The sequence below is a fragment of the Panthera tigris genome, chromosome D1 (genome assembly GCF_018350195.1).
Source record: "Panthera tigris isolate Pti1 chromosome D1, P.tigris_Pti1_mat1.1, whole genome shotgun sequence".
Taxonomy (NCBI): domain Eukaryota; kingdom Metazoa; phylum Chordata; class Mammalia; order Carnivora; family Felidae; genus Panthera; species Panthera tigris.
This window is the reverse complement of record NC_056669.1, coordinates 463560-483974: the sequence shown is the minus strand read 5'-3', so window position 1 is coordinate 483974 and position 20415 is coordinate 463560. Positions and strand designations below refer to the sequence as shown.

General features: G+C 38.1%; 1 protein-coding gene across 4 annotated transcripts in view; it reads left to right on the top strand.

Moving 5' to 3' along the window:
- The window catches only part of TRPC6 (transient receptor potential cation channel subfamily C member 6), a 129513-nt gene that overhangs the window by 3001 nt on the left and 106097 nt on the right, over window positions 1-20415 (top strand). The window lies entirely within an intron of this gene.

Here is a 20415-nt window from a genome sequence, read left to right as displayed (position 1 = left end):
TGGCGCAGTCGGTTAAGCGTCCGACTTCAGCCAGGTCACGATCTCGCGGTCCGTGAGTTCGAGCCCCGCGTCAGGCTCTGGGCTGATGGCTCGGAGCCTGGAGCCTGTTTCCGATTCTGTGTCTCCCTCTCTCTCTGCCCCTCCCCCGTTCATGCTCTGTCTCTCTCTGTCCCAAAAATAAATAAAAAACGTTGAAAAAAAAATTTTTAAACAATTTCATGTCTTTTCCTAGAGTGGGAGGCTTACTATTTGTGAAAGAGGCACTGTGGATTGGGCCTCACCATTTTCTCAAATCATTGAGATTTTTCCTTTATAAGATCACAAATCATTGCAAGTTGTCATTTCTGTGGGATAAATTCTATGACTTTTCCTAAATATTCTGTTTCATAGTTTGTATATGTAGAAAGATTTTTATGTTACATTATTTATATCATGAGGCTTCTATTCCTGAGGATTATGGCAAATCATCTTGTTTGAGAGCAGTTACAGATTTTCAGGACTTAATAGTATAAGTGGTAACATTCAAATGGTGTTTAGAAAAAAAAAAAAGATTGTTTCTCTTTTTTTTCCCCCAAGTTTTCTCACAAATCAATTAATATACTGTATTTTGATCAGTTTGTAATGGTGATTAGGAGGAAATGGTCCATGTCCTTCCAGGATCCCAGGAGGTATTTCAGAGAGTTATTTCATTTAGAATTTAAAAATATGTCTCTCTAGTCCGTTACTTCTAAACGTGGGGAAGAATCCTGGACGTAAAAAATAATGTGAAGGGTTTCTAACTACTCAGGATCTGAAATACAGTTCCACTAAACTTCTGCTTTGGAAGGACTAATTGGTTAAATGATTGTGAATAATTAAACAGTAAAGTATTCATACACTAAAGCAACGCAGTAGACTGAGATCATCTAAAAAACTCATGATTACAAACACTTAGTAATACTGGATAAAATATTTGACATGATTTTAAAACAGTAACTAATTTTGCAATCAGCCAATCAGTCAACGAGAAAGGATTATTACCATGTACCTGAAGCAGAGAAGTTGAAAGTCAGAGGGTAGCCTGTGTATGAACGGATGTCGTGGCTGCCCCAGGGATTCTGTGTGAACACAGAAGGTGGAGTTTGACGTCTGCATGGACAGAGATGAAGTGAAGGCCTTGGTCCCAGATAAGGCGCAGAGCTGGGACTGAGACATGCCTGCCTCCTGCATAAACCCAGGACCGTTACTGTAATGAACGGTTAGGCTGGAAAAATGCCACCAGCACAGAGTGAGAACAAGAAACGTTATTAGTGAGAGGCAAAGAAATCTTCCCCTAAGAATTGTGTTCTTTTAGCCTGCATGTCATGTGAGTTTTTGTTTTTGTTTTGCACACCACCTGCTGACCTAGAAATCTTCAAGTAGAAAAATAGCCCTGGGGCTCCTCAAAGAGTAAAACCCAAAACCATCCTGAAAGCTGGAACCAACCACCTAGAGTGTCAAGGACTTTCAAGAAAACAGCAAGCCCGCTGAGAAAATGCTCCCTGAAATACATGACCAAACACCCAGGGAAACAATCAATCAAGACTGAGCGTGACCAGATGATACAGTCCATGAGGCAGAGTCAGCATAAGGCATGACAGCAGTGTTTAAACTTAAAGACTTGACATAATACAACAACATGAAAGAGATGGAAAATGGGTGGGTATAAAATGTTGACAGCATATAAGAAGAAATCATACCCTAAGAAAATAAAAGACTTATTTAAAAAAAAATTTTTTTTTTAACGTTTATTTTTGAGACAGAGAGAGACAGAGCATGAATGGGGGAGGGTCAGAGAGAGAGGGAGACACAGAATCTGAAACAGGCTCCAGGCTCTGAGCAGTCAGCACAGAGCCCGACGCGGGGCTCGAACTCACATACCGCGAGATTGTGACCTGAGCCGAAGTCGGACGCTTAACCGACTGAGCCACCCAGGCGCCCCAAGACTTATTTTTTTAAAAACAAATAGAAAGTCTATACATAAAAAATATAGTTTTGAAATAAAAAACTCACTGGAAGGGTTAACATACAGATTATTCATAGCATAATTGATGATAATACCCAGGGTCCAGAGACAGAACTAAATGATAAATATAAACATTGGTGAGTTATGGAGTGAGAAGGGAGGAGGCTCAGAAGGAGAGAATACAGACAACAACGGAGAGGCAACATTTGAATAGATAAGGGGTGATAATTTTCCAGAAATGATGAATTGAAGTACAACAATGTTAGGGCAATGCACAAAACTAAACCCATTTCAACATACCATGTTGAAATTGCAGAACATTAAAGATAAGAGGAAATATACCAAGATACAAATGAACTAGGAACAAGATACTTGAGTGCATAAGTTTTAAAATAAAAATATACACAATGGAAATGCACCCATAATGTATCTTGATCCCTGTTATGTCATGTGTAGCTTGAAAGAACTATGGTTTTTCTTTCACGTAAAAGCATTGTTTATTCTGTATTAATGTAATGTTGTATATACAAAGTGTTCCTTTGCTGATAGGATCTCTTTAAATATGGATATTCATAAAAAGGGATTCGTATGTAGTGGTTTAGATGTCATAGAGAATCCTAGTATCTGTTATGACCTTTCAGAAAACCCATAAAGCAAGACCTGGACTTTGGTTAAGGGTTTGCAGTTTGGGAGCTGCTAGCAGGGGAGAAGGAAATGTAAAAATCACCTTCGGATTTGCTTCCCCTGCATTTAGGAGTGGACATCTGCCCCAGCCTGTTGGATTTACTGTGGGTCTTTTCTAGTTGACCACTTTGGAGATCTGTTTTGCACCACAGAAACTACCCATTTTGTTTCCAAATGTCCTCTGGCTTGAAGTAATAACATCCGCTGATAACAAATTATGATCATGAACATGTTTTTTTAGGGGGTCAGCTTTGTAGGTTGTGGAGTTATTGCCAGATGTACTGAAAGGCCCACATTTATTCTGTAACAGAATGTTACCTCTAGGAAGAGGTTGCATCATTTTTTTTCTGGACGGTTTTGTTCCTTGTGTTATAAGAAGTAACTTCATAAGGCAATTCATCTTTGCTCCTAGAGAGTAAATCATAAAATGAAAACATTTTCTTGAGTCCATTCTTGTTTTTCTCACTCCTTTATAAAATATGCTAAATATCATTGGATCCAGTTGGATCAAATTACCACTTGTGATTGCTCTTTGTTTAGGAATCTTCTGCTTTCAGTCCAGGGAGAAGTGCTCATCCAAATCCCAAATTCCAGTTAAACTTTGGCATCTCAAGTTGGTATGCTGTTCAAGACTCTTCAACCCTCGGAACTGATTGACTCATTTCTTACAGAACGTCTGTTGGCAGCAGGCATTCAGGACTGAGTGTTACAGGGAGCAGAACATCCATGATGGCAACTGTTCTCTACCTGATTCGGGTAACTCAGCCAGGACGAAGGGGAGAAATGATGTTAACCAAGATCATTTACGGTGTAGTGCCAGTGCTGCTTCAGTAGAGGAGGAATCGAAAATATTTACATATATTTGGGGGGAACTAACAGTTTTGAATACCTACCTTGTAGCAGGCCCTTTTCTTGCTATCCTACAAATATAGTTTCCTCTTCAGAGTGGTCACCTGGCTGTTTTTAATGTCCCTTTTATTAAAAGACAGTGCAGAAATGTAGACATGTTAAGCGATGTTGAGGCAGTTACACGGCTGGTAAGTCGCTGTGGGTTGGACAGGCAGCACATCTTAGTGCGGGTGGCTCACGCGGGCAGAGGGCCGTGAGGTTGCTCGGTGGGGTATGTGGTGACATGTGCTCCTGGAGAGCACCCTCGTCATTTCTTCTTCTCCGTCTTCTCGTGGGTACTTGAGAGAGCACAGGTGGGCTCTGATCCACTGAAACAAGATTGCTGTCCCATGCTCCTGACATTGGGTTGTACTCTGGGTGAGGGGACGAGGCAGGAAGGAAGGTTATGATGAGCAGTGACACATATGTTCACCTTTGCCTCGTCTATTGAAATCATCATCTGTAAAGATCAAGCTTTATACTCCACTTCTTTCACTAACTTAGGAATCTATTTATTCATTTATTTCGACCTTGGCCTTACATGATTATGTGTAGTAATAATAAAATTAATAAAGATAAAAATAATAACAATTTATGAGGGGCTTCTAAGTGCTAGGCTCTCTTCTAAGTGCTGCATACCTTTTACCTGATTTAATACTTATTCAACAAGCCTATGAGGTATGCACTGTTATAATCCCTGATAAGAAAGAAGAAAGCACCACAGCAGAGAGGGTAACTGACTTGCTAAAGATTGCACACTTAGTAGTTGACAGAAAGAGGAAGGAAGAAAGGAAGGAGTAGAAAACTCTCTTTTATCACTTTTGCAGATAAACAGGGAAACTAGGTTTTAAAACACAGCCAATCTTTGTCACCAAAGGAAAATCGTGAATATACAAAAACTCCATACATAATCTGTAGAGGACTTACTAATTTTACCAGACGGTACATAAACTGATGATGGCTCTTCCGAGATCACAAGAGAGGAAGCTTTCTTTTCGGCTTCATTTCTGCCCGTCATGTGGATGAAGTTGCTTTTGTGCGGTAATGCAGGCTGTATCGGAAAAACTGACCTCACTCCAGTGTGAGGTGTCAAAGTGAGGATTTCAATGCATGATGTGCATGATTTTTAAAGGCATTTTCCGTGGTATTCATCTGAAAGTGTGTGTTACCGGAAGTCAGTGACAGTGTGGATAGCCATGTGAAGACCGATGCCTATTCAAGGCCGATTTCATTTTCAACTTCCAGTACCTCTGGTTTGTAGCACAAAACCTTCACACAGAACTCGGAAAAGTTTTCTTTGTGGGGATTTCCAACAAAATCATCTGGAAAGTTACAATAATTGGAAATGACATGATTTATAAAGCCTAAAATTCTTTTAGGTACTTAAACTGTTACAGATAAAACTCCGGTCTGTTGCTACTATGTTGACTTCTTTGAGGAAGAATTGTGCATTGAAGGGTTGAAGGGTGGCTTGCGTGGTGACTTCAAAGCTGATCCCTGGGCACAGTGAGAATCCCCACTACTGCCCAGGGCAACGTTTTCTGCAGAACATCTTTTCTTGGAGGGCATTCAGGGCCAGACATTGTATTCCATTTTGCAGAATGCATTACTTTCTTTCAGTAAATATTTGTTTAAGCTCCCTTGATGTTCCAGGCACCATATTTCATTGAATCTAAAGTTCTATCAATTGTGAAGCCTGCCCTGATATTTTATTTTAATTTTTTTAACGTTTATTTTTTTTTTTTTTTTGAGAAGAGAGAGACAGAGCATGAGAGGGGGAGGAGACAGAAAGAGGGAGACACAGAATCTGAAACAGGCTCCAGGCTCCGAGCTGTCAGCACAGCCTGACTTGGGGCTCGAACCCACGGACCGTGAGATCATGACCTGAGCCGAAGTCGGACGCTTAACTGACTGAGCCACCCAGGCGCCCCTGCCCTGATATTTTATATACATTCAAAACACAAGCAAAAAATGCTGTCAGTTAAACTATACTTTAGGTTTTTGTTTTGTATCTATTGAAACAGCTCTTTGTACTTAGATATAGATTTGGTCACATGTAACTCTTATACACATATGAGAAAAGGAAATATAAAAATAAATTTGGTTAAAGTATTCCCACAGCTCCTTCACATCCAGAAATGGACTTTCTGAGTCACTTTGCAACTCAGAGACTTCATTGCCCATGTTTTCCCACGTGGAGGTGTCCTCTGTGTCAGAAAGAACAGTGGACGCAACATTTTCTTAAAGAACTTGTGGATTCCCTGATAGACCAAACGCTGTTGGTGCTGGGCAATTAACAGGACTTTGCAATCATGTGGAGCTAGCCTATTTTGCTGAATAGTTTCTGGTGTTTGCTGTTAGCGTAAATGACAGAAGACGCGGGGCAGGAAAGGTACTGAGGCAAAGGCTATCCTTGATGGTGTGTCCCACATTTACGAGGTTTGAACTTTCTTCTCTCGCTGACTTTAAAACACAGATAAGACTATGACAGTCTTGCTTTATGTATGTGAGCTACTTTGATCCTCACAGCAAACCTGTGTGGTAGGGTCTAGGATTTCCGTCTGTGCAAGAGGAAGCGGAGATTCAAAAGCACAAGGTGCCTTCCCATTTTATGGCTGTCAGGCATCCGAACCAGAACTTGAGCTCATATTGGACAGCTTATTTGGGCTTATGTTTGCTTGCTTGCTTGCTTGTTTTTTGCCCCTCGCTGTCTGTACCTCTTTCCCTCCAGGAGAACCACATCTCCACGAGGGCAGGGATCTAGTCTGTGAACAGTGACTGAGGACTATTCAGCATTAAATGTTTGGTGAACGAGTGAATCGGTGTTTGCTTTGTACAAACTGATGTCAGTGGATTGGCCTTATCTCTGAAATGCTTGTCTTTCTGGTCCTTAAATGGTGTTGCTAGACTTTGGCATTAAGGTACCATGTTTTCATCTTAGGTTTTTCAGAAACACCACACTGTCAGATTCTGTTCTTGCAGCGCAGGTCATTTGATGAATTCCAAGAGCATGTGGTATATACTTGAGCCCTGAAATGGTGCTCATTTAATATCTGTGATAATCCTACAAACAAGAAAATATGAATATAAACTATTTCTTTTTTTGCATTGTGCTGATAAAACACCCATGGGAATTTACCTTTTCTGTTTTTACTAAAATGGTAAGAGGAAAGCTTCTTGGATTTTTATGTAAGCTCATGGAAATAATTTTATAAAAACTGAACTTCCAAAGACCAAAACTGATTATGTCTAGGAAAGTCTTCAATGCTTAAATGAAATAATCCAATTTAAAATGGAGAAAGTGGGAAAGGAATGGTTAAGTGAAAATGGTCTGAAAGTTGCATATTATTGATAATAGATTTGGACCAAGTTGTGCCTGGGCAAACCTTACAGTCAAAGTCATTTAGTTGCTTTTCATTATAATCTGTCTTCTAAAAGTTAGATCAATTATTTTCAAATTGTATTATAATCCCCCGTCTTCCCAGAGAGGCTTGGCAGTTATCTGCACCCCCTTCTTACATGCAAGAGTCTGAGACACACTCGCTAGAAAATTACAGTGAGAGGTATTTACTAAAGGAGCAGTGTTGCACATTATGTGATGTAAACACTGAGAATACATTAGCAGCTTCTTGTCTGAACACATATACCAGAGGGTGAGGATGTGGTTTGCAAATCTGGCTGTTGAATCACCTGGATTATTTTTAAAAATACAGATTCCCTAAGAATTATGAAAGTCCAACTAAATCAGAATTACCAGGGGTATTGCCTAAGAGTAACATTTAAAAATAATTCCACTGGAGGGGTACCTAGGTGGTTCAGCCTTTTGATTTCGGCTCAGGTCATGATCTCATGGTTCACGAGATCAAGCCCCGTGTCAGGCTCTGTGCTGTCAGTGTGGAACCTGCTTGGGATTCTCTCTTCCTGCTGCTCCCCTCTCCACCCTCTTTCTCAAGAATAAATAAATACTAGACATTTTTTAAATTCCACTAGCATTTTGGTATTCAATTGTATCAGCTACTTTATTTAGATTCATTATGAAAACCAGAGTTAGGAACTAAAGCTAATTTAAATCAAGAAAACCATTACTGTGTATTCATCTAAGAATAAAGCTGTGAGATTAAAACATTCATTTTTCTAACTAGGATCCAATGCTCAGATATTATCGGATAAGTTGCGAAATATTGTCTTTTTATCCAGCAAATTCTCATCAAATACTACTGTATGCCAGGTACTGTTGATATATTTTAGGAGAATAATGACGTGTCTGTATATCTTATGCTTGATACAATGTCAGGAAAGTAATTTAGTGTTTTATGAGAAAGTATGAGAAAAATGACTTTTCAAGTTTGTTTCTTAAATAAAAATAAGATGAAGTAATTTTATATTTGTACTAAAGGACAAAGAAATTTTATTTTTATCTTCATATTGACCTTCTTCCTGATTTGGATTATCTGAAATTTCAGAAGATGTGGAGTAAGTTTGTTCTTACTCAGATCACCCAAGATTTTATGGGGTAAAATTACCCAAGGGGTGAACATTTTCTTGTTAAATAAGCTCATTATCACTTAGTTGGCTTTCTTTTTCTAAATATTATGAGGTTTTGAAAGACTTTTTTGAGATTCTGCCTCCGATGATGTATGGTGGCAGTCATCTTATTACAAAACAACTAGGTTCTGCATAAAACAATTTATATTTCTCTGCTTGCAGGAAGTAAGGGAAGTAACCAGCCCAGCCCCTGTCTGTACACGTAAATACACATGTACAAAGGCTTAGGCTAGCAGAGCAGCATTGCAGAGTGAGTTCTCATGAAAGGCAGAATTCCTGAAATCGGGTTCAGGACACCACCTTGGACTCCTCAGTTAACTCCAGTCCCCTAGCTTCTGTGCAGATTGGTGATCCTTGATTTGAGTGTGTATTTATTTAATTCACCCAACACAAGAAAACAGCCATCATGAGTAGGAGTCCGCAGAAACCACATACAAGGTATAAACTGTTGAAGGAATTCATATAAGGATTAGCAATAAGAGTATAAAATGATTTTGTATGAATTGTGTGAAGAAATAAAGATGGAATCCCAAAAGTGAACAAGCGTAAGAAAATTGTTCAAAATGAGCAAGCATACTGAAAAAAAAACCCCAGAAAACAATAATACACTTTCATAAATAAAAATTGTCAGTGAGTTACGAAGATCGATAGACCGGAGTTAGCTCTGGAAGATTGCATGTAGCCTGAAACAGAATCGCCTGTAAGGGAAGAGAAGTTAGCTGTAACCTGGAAGATACACATTGCGAAATTTCTCAAAATGCAGAAAGAAAAGAAATATCACCTGTGAGAGAGGTTAAGACATGTAGAGGCTAGAATTGGAAAGACCAGGTTACATATATTCAAAATCCCATAAACAATAAACGGAATTGTGGTGGAGGAAATAACTGGAAAAATAGCGTATAAGTCCTAAGAACTGGTGAGAGATAAGGCTACAGAGAAGCCACAAAATGAGAGAGGAGAGAGATCCGCACACAGGTACAAGGAACTAGAACTGGATTATACCTACTTCATTAAAAATCATCTTGTATGGGACACCGTGGGGCTCAGCTGGTTAGCTCTGGATTTTGGCTCAGGTAATGATCTCATGACTTGTGAGTTCAAGCCCTGCATTGGGCTCTGTGCTGACTGCAAGTGGGATATTCTCTCTCTCTCTCTCAAAAAAAAAAAATTCTTGTGAGCAGCCAGAGAGTAAAATACAAATCACCTACCAAGGAAAGAATTTTATTTTAGTGAACTTCTCAACAGCAGCATTGGAAAGAGAAGGTAGCAGAATGACATGTTCAAAGTCACATTAATGTTTTGTACTAAGGAACATTCTCTTTCAAGAAAGAGTTTGAAACAGACATGTTCAGGAAAAAAAAAACCCAAAAGAGTTTATAACCACCATATTCACATGAAAAGGACATGTAAAGGATGTACTGATCTTTCTCAATTTATGATGGGGTTACATCCCAATAACTCGTTCCCAACTTACTGAATTTCATAGTTTAGTCTTGCCTGCCTTAAAGGTTCTCGGAACACTTACATTATTTTACAGTTGGGCAGAATCATCTAATAAAAGCCATTTTATAATAAAGTGTTGAATATTTCATGTAATTTATTAAAAAAAATTTTTTTTAACGTTTATTTATTTTTGAGACAGAGAGAGACAGAGCATGAACGGGGGAGGGTCACAGGGAGAGGGAGACACAGAATCTGAAACAGGCTCCAGGCTCTGAGCTGTCGGCACAGAGCCCAATGCGGGGCTCGAACCCACGGACCGTGAGATCATGACCTGAGCCGAAGTCGATCGCTTAACTGACCGAGCCACCCAGGTGCCCCTCATGTAATTTATTGAAGACTGTACTGGAAGTGAAAAGCAGAGTGGTTTTCCCTGGTGGACAGGGAGCTGTGCCCAGCATCACCAGAGTATCATACCACATGTTGCTGGTCCTGGAAAAAATATCAAAATGCAGCATTTGATGTATGGTTTCTACTGAATGCAGATCATTTTCACGTTATCATGAAGTAAAAAAATTGTAAGCTGGACCATTGTAAATCAGGGACAGTCTGTACTGTATTTTGGAAATGGCAACTTTTCCTAGGAGGATGGTCTGAGGTAAGAAAGGAAGGAGAGCAATGAAACAGATACATATATAGGTAACTTTAACCATTCTCCTATACTAATAATTGCTAATGTGTGAGTTTAAAAAAAGGACAGAAATAAAATTACTCAACAATGTCATGTAAGCTGGGAGCAAGTCACCATACTTAAAAAAATCCTAAAGATGTATTGTTTGGGAGTGGATGATGATTTAACATCAAAGGTAGACTATACAAGAATATACACAAAAGTAGAAATAGAGTAGAACTCCTCAGATCACTGGAGAGAAAATAAAGAGGAAGAGGAAAGCAGACAAACAAAGAACTAGGGAAAAAACAAGTAAAGGAAAAGAAGCCTAGAGAAAGAAACAGGATAAATTCAAAGCCAAAAATGAGATGGTAAAAACAAGTCCATATATATCAGTTAAGATAGTAAAAATAACTGGTGAAATTCACCAAGGGGATAACACAGATTTACAAAATGGATTTTTCTTAATCTAGCTATTTTTCATTTAAATATGAGACATGCTTAAAACATAAGGATATGGAAAAACTGGATATCAACAGAGGAAGAAAGATATATCTAGAAAGCACAAAGAGAAATATGGGTAGGTACACTAAACCAAAAGAAAAAATGCTTTAAAGGAAAAGCTATTAGTAGGGAAATAGAGGGGCCACTACAAAATTATAAAAAGTATAATTCGTCTTTCAGGTGTAAAAGTAAAAACCTTGCATACCTACCATGAAGTAGCCTTAGAAATAAAAGCAAATATAAAGGAACTCTAAAAGCCGTATTGAAAACCTATCATCATAGTGGGGAATCTCAATTTTCAATAGGTTCAATAAACATTTTTAAATAAGGAAAACTTGAAAGTTAAATGATCTAGCATGATTTATTTGACATATATAAAATCTGGCTATTTAAAGAATGTCCACTGTTTTTCAAGCACATGTGAAACATTAAAATTTGTTGGCTCTGCTTCTGGGTCTAGCACATATAAATTGTAGCAAAGGATATGTATCTCATAGACTGTATGATCACAATACAATTGAATTATATAAATATCCTGAGGCGAGAGAAACAAAAGCAAAAATGAACTATTGGGACTTCATCAAAATAAAACTCTTCTGCATAGCAAAGAACACAATCAACAAAAGTAAAAGACAATCAATGGCATGGGAGAAGATATTCGTAAACGACATATCTGATAAAGGGTTAGTATCCAAAATCTATAAAGAACTTATAAAACTCAAATCCAAAAACAAATAACCTAGTTAAGAAATGGGCAGAAGACATGAATAGACACTTTTCCAAAGGGGACATCCACATGGCTTACAGACACATGGAAAGACGCTCAACATCACTGATCATTAGGGAAATATGAATCAAAACCACAATGAGATATCATCTCACACCTGTTAGAATGGCTAAAATAAAAAGCTCAGGAAACAAGTATTGGTGAGGATGTGGAGGAAAGGAACCCTCATATAGCAAAAATAAAGAGTTTCATAAATTAGAAAATTATGCATTTATATATACATTTCATGGATAAAGAAGAAATCATAATAGAAGTTTTAAAATACTTAAAGATAAATTACAATGAAAATATTTCAGATGCTAAAAATTTGAAAATTTAAAATACAGTGGCCAATTTCTAGAATAATAGAACATACCAAAACTGACTCATGAAGCTAGAGAAGTCCTAAATGGTTTTTATAACAAATAAAGGAATTGAATCAGTATATAAAAATCTTCTCATAAAGAAAAGATGGATTCAGAGAATTTTATAAGTTTTAACATTTCGTTTTTTTCCTTTTAAGTTTTTGTTTTAATTTCAGTTACTTAACATACAGTATAATACTAGATTCAGGTGTACAATATAGTGATTCAACACTTCCATACATCACCTGGTGCTCATCACAGTTTAGTCCTTAATCTTTATCACCTATTGAACCCATCATCCTAACCATTTCCCCTCTGGTGACCATCAGTGTGTTCTCTATAGTTAAGAGTCTGTTTCTTGGTTTGCCTCTCTCTTTGTTTTCTTTTTCCCATTTGATCATTTGTTTTGTTCTTGAATTCCACAAAGGAGTGAAATCATATGGTATTTGTCTTTCTTTGACTGACTTATTTCATTTAGCATAATACTCTCTAGTTCCATCCACGTAGTTGCAAATGATAATTCATTCTTTTTGATTTCTGAGTAATATTCCATTGTGTGTATATATTTAGCACATCTTCTTTATCCATTCATCTGTAGATGGACATTTGGGCCCTTTCCATAGTTTGGTTATTATTGCTAGTGCTCCTATAATCATCGTATACATGTGCCCCTTCGAATCAACATTTTTGTATCTTTTGGATAAATTCCTAGTAGTACAGTTGCTGGGTCTAGGGTAGTTCTATCTTCAACTTTCTGAGGAACCTCCCTCCATATGTTCTCCAGAATGGCTGCACCAGTTTGCATTCCCACCAACAGTGCAAAAGGGTTCCTCTTTATCTGCATCCTCACCAACATCTGTTGTTGCCTGAATTGTTAATTTTAGCGATTCTCATAGGTGTGAGGTGGTATCTCATTGTGGCTTTGATTTGTATTACCCTGATGATGAGTGATATTGAGCATCTCTTCCTATGTCTGTTAGCCATCTGATGTCTTCTTTGGAGAAGTGTCTACTCATGTCTTCTGCCCATTTTTTTTAAAGTTTATTTTTATTTATTTTGAGAAAGAGTGAGAGCAGGGGAAGGGCAGAGAGATTGGGAGAGAGGCAATCGCAAGTAGGCTCAGCACTGTCAGTGCAGAACCTGATGAGGGTCTTGAACTCATGAACTGCGAGATCATGACCTGAGCTGAAATCAAGAGTTGGAGGTTTAACCAGCTGAGCCACCCAGGTGCCCTTCTTCTGCCCGTTTCTTAAATGGATTATTTATTTTTTAGATGTTGAGTTTGATAAATTATTTATAGATTTTAGAAACTAGATTATTTTCCGATATGTTATTTGCAAATACCTTGTACCTTTCTGTATGTTACCTTTTAGTTTTGTTGATTGTTTCCTTTGCTGTGCAGAAACTTTTTATCTTGATGAGGTCCCAATAGTTCATTTATGCTTCTATTTCCCTTGTATCCGGCTATCCTAGTGAGAAGTTACTTCTGCTGAGGTCAAAGAATTTGCTACCTTTGCTCTCCTCTAGGGTTTTGATGGTTTCCTGTATCACATTTAGGTTATTCATCCATTTTGAATTTATTTTTGTGTGTAATGTAAGAAAGTGGTCCAGTTTCGTTCTTCTGCATGTTGCTGTCCAGTTTTCCCAGCACCATTTGTTGAAGAGATTGTCTTTTTTTCATAGGATATTCTTTTCTCCTTTGTTGAAGATGAGTTGACCAAATGGTTGTGGGTGTATTGCTGCTTTAAAATTTTTTTTTCTTTTTCACTGTATTTTGTCAATTTAATCACAATATGTTATAGTGTGGATCTACTTTTGTTTATTTTTATGGGAGTTCTCTGTGCCTCTTGCATTTGGATATCTGTTTCCTTTTACAGATTAGGGAAGTTTTTAGCTATTGTATCTTCAAATAAATTTTCTGCCCCCTTTTCTCTCTTCTTCTTCTGGGACTCCAGTAATATGAATGTTACTATATTTGATGGAGTCACTGAGTTCCCTAAGTCTCTTCTCATTTTGTGTAATTCTTTTTTCTCTCTTTTGTTCAACTTAATTATTTTCCATTAGACTGCTTTTTAGATCATTAATTCATTCCTCTGCTTCTTCCATCCTGTTGTTTATTCCATCAGGTATGTTTCTTATTTCATTTATTGAGCGCTTTATCTCTGCTATGTTATTCCTTATCTCTGTGTTTTGGGTCTCATTCATGCTTTCCACTGTATTCTCAATTCCAGTGAGTATCCTTATGATCATTACTTTAAATTCTTTATCAGATGTATTATTCATATCTGTTTTGCCTGAATCTCTGGTCATGACCTTCTCTGTTTCTTCTCTGTAAACTTCTCTGTTTCCTCATTTTGTCTGCCTCTGTGTGTGTTAGGAAAGTCAGCTGCATCTTCTGCACTTGAGGGTAATAACCTTATGAGGAAGAGGTCGTGTAGTGCCCTGCTGTGTAGTGTCCCCTGTTCCCCAGGGTCTGGCACTTCTGGGAGTGTCTCCAGGGTGTGCTGCATATGCACTGCTGTCATGTTATGGCCACTTTATCCTTCAGGCCAGTTGTATTCAGAGACTCTCTTTGCCTGCTGTGGGCAGTGTTTGGTCCCTGGCCTTTATGTAGTGAGTTGTAACTAGGTGTGTTGTTGATCTTATTGTGAAATAGGACCTGTCACCACCTCCCCTAGAATTGAGGCTCTGCAAAATTCCTGTGTCAGGAGATGTGGTGAAAGCAAGGATAGGGGCCTGGCTTCTCTGGGATGGGTGAGCGGTGCATGACTGGGAAGGGCATTTTCACTGTAATGTGTGGGGAGCAGTGAGTCTTGGTGGAAGGAGGTTACATAATGAGTGTTGGCACTGTGCTTGTTCATGCAGGTGGCCCTGTGCTTACACTAAGGGACAAGGGAGGGAAATGGTGCCAGCTAGTGCCTTTGTTGCCAGAGGGGTTTCTCTGTGAATGCTGCATATCTCGGACACGGTCTGAGATGAGCAAGTAACCTGTCTTGTGTGCCCAAGTGTTCCTCAGGTGAATTTTCCATGCTGTCCATCTCCAGGTTGTTTGCCTGCCTTCTCCCCAGGAGTTAGGGCAATGCCCTCTGGGCTTCCTCCCAGCCAAGCCTTCTGACCTTTGAAACTCTAGGCTTTAAGCCACCACCACCCCCCCCACACACACACACACATTGGTGGCAAGAACTCAGGAAATTTGGCCCCTCTCACTTCCCAAGTATGAGGTCATTTTCCCCATGTGCTCCCTTGTGTGTTAGTCTGTCTTTTGCCCTTCTCCACGACTGTGGCTTTCTTTGCACTGAGGAGTCCCCAATCTGTTTTTCCCTAAAACTGCATTTCCACACTTCCTATCTTCTTTGATGTGGCCTCTTCTCTCCCTTTAGTTGTGGAGTTTGTTTTGTTAGTCTTTGGGTCGATATCTGGAGTATTTAGGGTGATCTGGCAGTTACCTAGTTGTGTTTGTGGAAGGAGGTGAGCATAGGGTACTCCTACTCCACTACCATCTTCTAACCAGTAACAAACTGCTTTTTAAAATGTTTATTTATTTAAATTGAGACACACAGAGAGAGAGTGAGCATATGAGCAGGAGAGGAACAGAGAGAGAGGAAGAGAGAATCCTAAGCAGGCTCCTTGCTGTCAGCACAGAACCTGATGTGGGGCTTGATCTCATGAACTGTGAGATCATGACCTGAGCCAAAATCAAGAGTCAGACACTTAACCAACTGAGCCACCCAGGTGCCCCCAACTACAAATTTCTTAAAGGTAGATCACTTCATCCTCTGTCCCCCTCTCTCTCTGCCCCACCCCTGTTCATGTTCTTTCTCTCTCAAAAATAAATAAACATTAAAAAAAAGATAACTTCAGTCGCACACAAACTCTTACAATGGAATCATTGTAACCATCATACATCATCCAAAATAGTATAAAGAAATAACATTATAGGAAAATTTTATTCATCAATATAAATACAAAATTTTCTGAACAAAATGTTGGTAAACCAAATCCAGAATGTAAAGTAAATAAGCTATGTAATTCACCACATCAGTAAATTAAAATAGAAAATATATATGATCATCTCTGTAGAGACAGAAGCATTTGATGAATTTCAGTATTGATTCATGATAAAACTCAACGAAATAAGAATCTCCACTAATCTTTAGGAAGATATTCTTAATATTGAAATCTTGAATACATTTCTTCTTAAATTCAAGAGCAAAACAATGCCCACATTACTGCTCCTGTAAGCATGTAATGGAGCCTTAATAAGCATAGAAGAAAAGCGAAAGAAATAAAAATGGTAAGTTTGTAAATAAAGAAATAGAACCGTGTCATTATTATATTAGTATTAGAACATTATTCATAATGTCCAAGATATGGAAACAACTTAAGTGCCCATCAATGAATGAATGAATAAAGATGTGATATATATACAATGAAAAAGAAGGAAATCCTGCAGTATGCGATAACATGGATGGGCCTGGAGGGCATTATGTTAAGTGAAATAAGCCAGACAGAGAAAGACAAATTCTGCATGGCATCATTTATAAGTGGACTCAAAAACAAACACAGTGTTTTTGCTCAGTCAGTTGAGTGTCTGACTTCGGCTCAGGTCATGATCTCACAGTCTGTGGATTCGAGCCCTACATTGGGCTCTGTGCTGACAGCTCGGAGCCTGGAGCCTGCTTCCGATTCTGTGTCTCCCTCCCTCTCTGCCCCTCCCCAGCTTGCACTCTGTCTCTGTCTCTTTTTCTCAAAAATAAACGTTAAGAAAAAATTAAAACAAACACACAACTCACCAAAACAGTAGAAAAGTGGTTTTCAGGAGCTGAGAGGTGGAAATAGGAAGAGGTTGGTAAAAGTGTACAAACTGTCAGCTGTAACATGAGTAAACTCTGGGGATCTAATATAAACCATGGTTGTCTATAGTTGATAACATTGTATTGTGGAATTAAAATTTCCTAGGAGAGTAGATCTGACATGCTCACACCAAAAAAATAAAATAAAATAAATTTGTGACGTGATGGCTGTGTTAACTAGATGGGGGTAATCATATTACAATCTATATGTATTTTAAATCACATTTTCTTTAAATATCTTATAATTTTATATGTCAGTTATACCTCAATAAAGATGAAATGACAAAAAAATCTGCCATTATTAGCATAAGGTTGTCCACATAGTAAAATCCCCAGATTCCATAAACAAATTGTTAGAAATAAAAGTTTGGCACATTGTTATGTACAAGACCAATATGTGAAATCAATTACATTTACTTATATCAGCAATGAACTCTTAGAAATCAATATAAAAATTACTATTCACAGAAAACACAAAGCTTAAGGTCTTTAGGAATAAATCTAGCAAAAAAAGTGCATGACTTTAATGGAATGAAATTAAAATTATATTGAAAAACATTAAAGAATATTCATAGAAATGCAAGTATATACAGTTTTCACAGATATTCAGACTTGATTATTTTAAAGATAATAGCCTTTTCCCAAAATTGATTTACAAATTCACCACAATTTCAATAAAAATTTTAAGACTTTTTCTTTCTGAAGATTAGCGAGTTGATTCTAAAGTTTATTAGCACCACGCTCCAACCAGCTGAGCTCACTGGCCAACCTTGGTTCTGAGATTTGCACAGATGTGGGGAGAACCAAAGTGTAGCCAGTGCCTGAAGAAGAACCATCTGGAGGGACTTAGCAAATATCAGAATACATCATAAGGTTATAATAACGAAGCTGGTGGATATGGCCATAATAGACTAATTGAATCAAATTTATATGAAAGAGGTGTCTAGGTAATTCAATGAGGAAAAAAAATCTTTTATTACGTGGTGGTAAGGAAATTGTATGGCCATATGCGCAAAAAACCCCCCCAAACTTTAGATCTCTACCTCACATCCTACACAGAAATCTTTTCCAGATGAATTTTAAGGGACAAAGCATGTTTGTGGTTGCTTTAAATTTTTAATGGGCTCAGTCAGTTAAGTATTTGGCTCTTGATTTTGACTCAGGGTGTGATCTTGCAGGTTGCAGTCATGAGATTGAGTCCCGTGTCAGGGTCTGCATTGACAGTGTGGAGCCTGCTTGGGATTCTCTCTCCCTCTCTCTCTGCCCCTACCCTGCTCTCTCTCTCTCTCAAAATAAATAAATAAACTTAAAAAAATTTTAATGACTTTGGAGTAGGAAAGGATTCTTATGCATACACAAAATCACAAAGCATAGATTATAAAATTGATAAATTTAATGTGTAAAAATTAAGGAACTCTGTTTATCAAAAAGTATCATAACTAGAAAGGAAAGATAACACTGCAGATGAAGAAAAGATACCACTTATAAAATACTGACAATTTATTCCTTAAAAGATGGGCAAGGTTACATAGCTTTCTCACGGCAGCCAAAACACACATGACAAGTAATCACCCTCAGTCTTATTAGTAATCTTGAAAATGTCAAGACAATCACAAAAAGATCTCATTTGACATCTAGTAAATAGGCAAAAAAAAAAAATGAGCTTGATAATATCAAGTATCTATGATGATGTTGGTCAATGAAACCCTATATCGAGCTGGTGGGAGTATATACCAAAAGGATATGGCCTTGTTAGAAAAAAAGTGTGTAAAACTCAATAAAGGTGAAGATGAGAATACCTTAAAACTCAACAGTTTTACTCTTGGCAGTGGTCTTAGTAATAATATTCAGTTTGGTTATTCTAAAAGAATGTTAAAAAGTATAAACCACCACATATCTTTGTTACCATCTAAAATTTTTCATCATGGGGTCAAATGGATGTAATTACCAATATACTGTGAAAATTAATATTTGGAAATAGAATAGATCCATCACTTTTAAAATTGTATGTTATTAAATCTAAATGCTAGCAGTATAATATTCATCACCATCAATTTAAAAACACACAAGCTCTTCTTTAACATTTGCTTTCATCCTTTTACTTGAAATCATGCTTTCAAATAACTGTCACATTACACATATTTTTTCTTGAAAGCTTTTTATTGATAAACTTTTATTTTATTGTAAAACTGTCTGAAGTTTTCTGAACCAAAATAAAACCTATATAAAATTTTTAAATTAAAAACTTCCTCTGAATTATTATTACACTTAATAACTACAACAACAATAATAATAGCTAATCCATAGAGCATTTTGTATCTGCTAAGGACAATTCTAATTACTTCTATTAACTCACTTACTGCTCATAATACTCTTTAAAGGAACTTATACTTGTCTGCACTTTACAGTTGGAGAATTTGAGACACAGGGAGATTGAGTTTCTCAAGACTTCACAACTAGGAAGTAGTGAGTTCAGGATTACATCTTGGACTTTATTTTGTTTGCTAATTATCAGAAATGTATCTTTTAAAAAGGCGGATGGGGAAACTTTGAGTGCCCTGATTACTGGAGGCTTAGCTTGCACCTTGGGACGTTTCTGTAATGTTCAAGAGCCTTTACACATTAGGGCAATGCTAAGAGTATACAAGGGCTCTGCTTCCCTTTGTAAAGAGAGGAGTGTGAAAGGGAGGAGGGAGTGGAGAGTCAGCATGACTGACCGACTACACAAGTGTTCTGAAGAAAATCTAGGGGACATTTTAGGAAAGAGTACATGTGGGTATGGAGAATTGGGAAATAGATCTTAGTAAAACTATTCCTGTCATGTGCCTGTTCCAAGTTTTCGTGTGCTCCAGGGGTATGGGTTCTTCAGGTTAAGACTGCTGCCCCAGAGCAAGACTTCGCAGAGAATGTGCCCAGTATCACTTGGGAACTTCATAGACATCCCGGTCACCAGGCCCTTCTCCAGAACTGCTGCAGCAGAATCTCTGAGGGTGGAGTCCAGCCACATGCGTGTGTAAATGTACAGCCTCACTTTGGACCACTGTTCTGCACAGTTCTCAGAGCACGTCATTGCTGTATTTCATCCAGTTGAAGGCATTAACATTGTAAGATAAAATCCAATTTTATTTATTTATTTGTTTATTTATTTAGAGTGTGAGCAGAGAGATGGGCAGAGAGAGAGAGAGAGAGAGAGAGAGAGAGAGAGAGGATCTTAAGCAGGTTCCACACTCAGTCTCAGCGTGGAGCCTGACATGGGTCTCTGTCCCACAACCCTGGTATCATGATCTGAGTCCAAATCAAGAGTTGAATGCTTAACTGACTGAACCACCCAGGCACCCCATAAAATCCAATTTTAAAGATTTTAAAATGCGAAGAGATGGGTGTTTTCGACTGAACGAATATGGTCTTGCTTTGCCTATGAGATTGGTCCTCCCTGATGGCAAGATCTTGGCTTCCTCCCTCTGTTCCTCTGACACGTCGGCGCTTGGCTGTATTGAGTTGGGTTGAGCAGACACTTGCTGAGTCCTCATCAGCTCTGGCCTGCTTTGTCTGTCGCACGTCTTCTGTGTCCTTCTCTTCCCTTCTTCTCTGGCCTGACAGATTCACCATGGGAAGTAGTAGATGCTGAGGAAACATTTGTGGATTCATTGATTTTGAAAGGAGTGGTCGGCTGGTTTTGGGAATTGGAGTCACGTAGGAATTGGAGAACTTGGTAG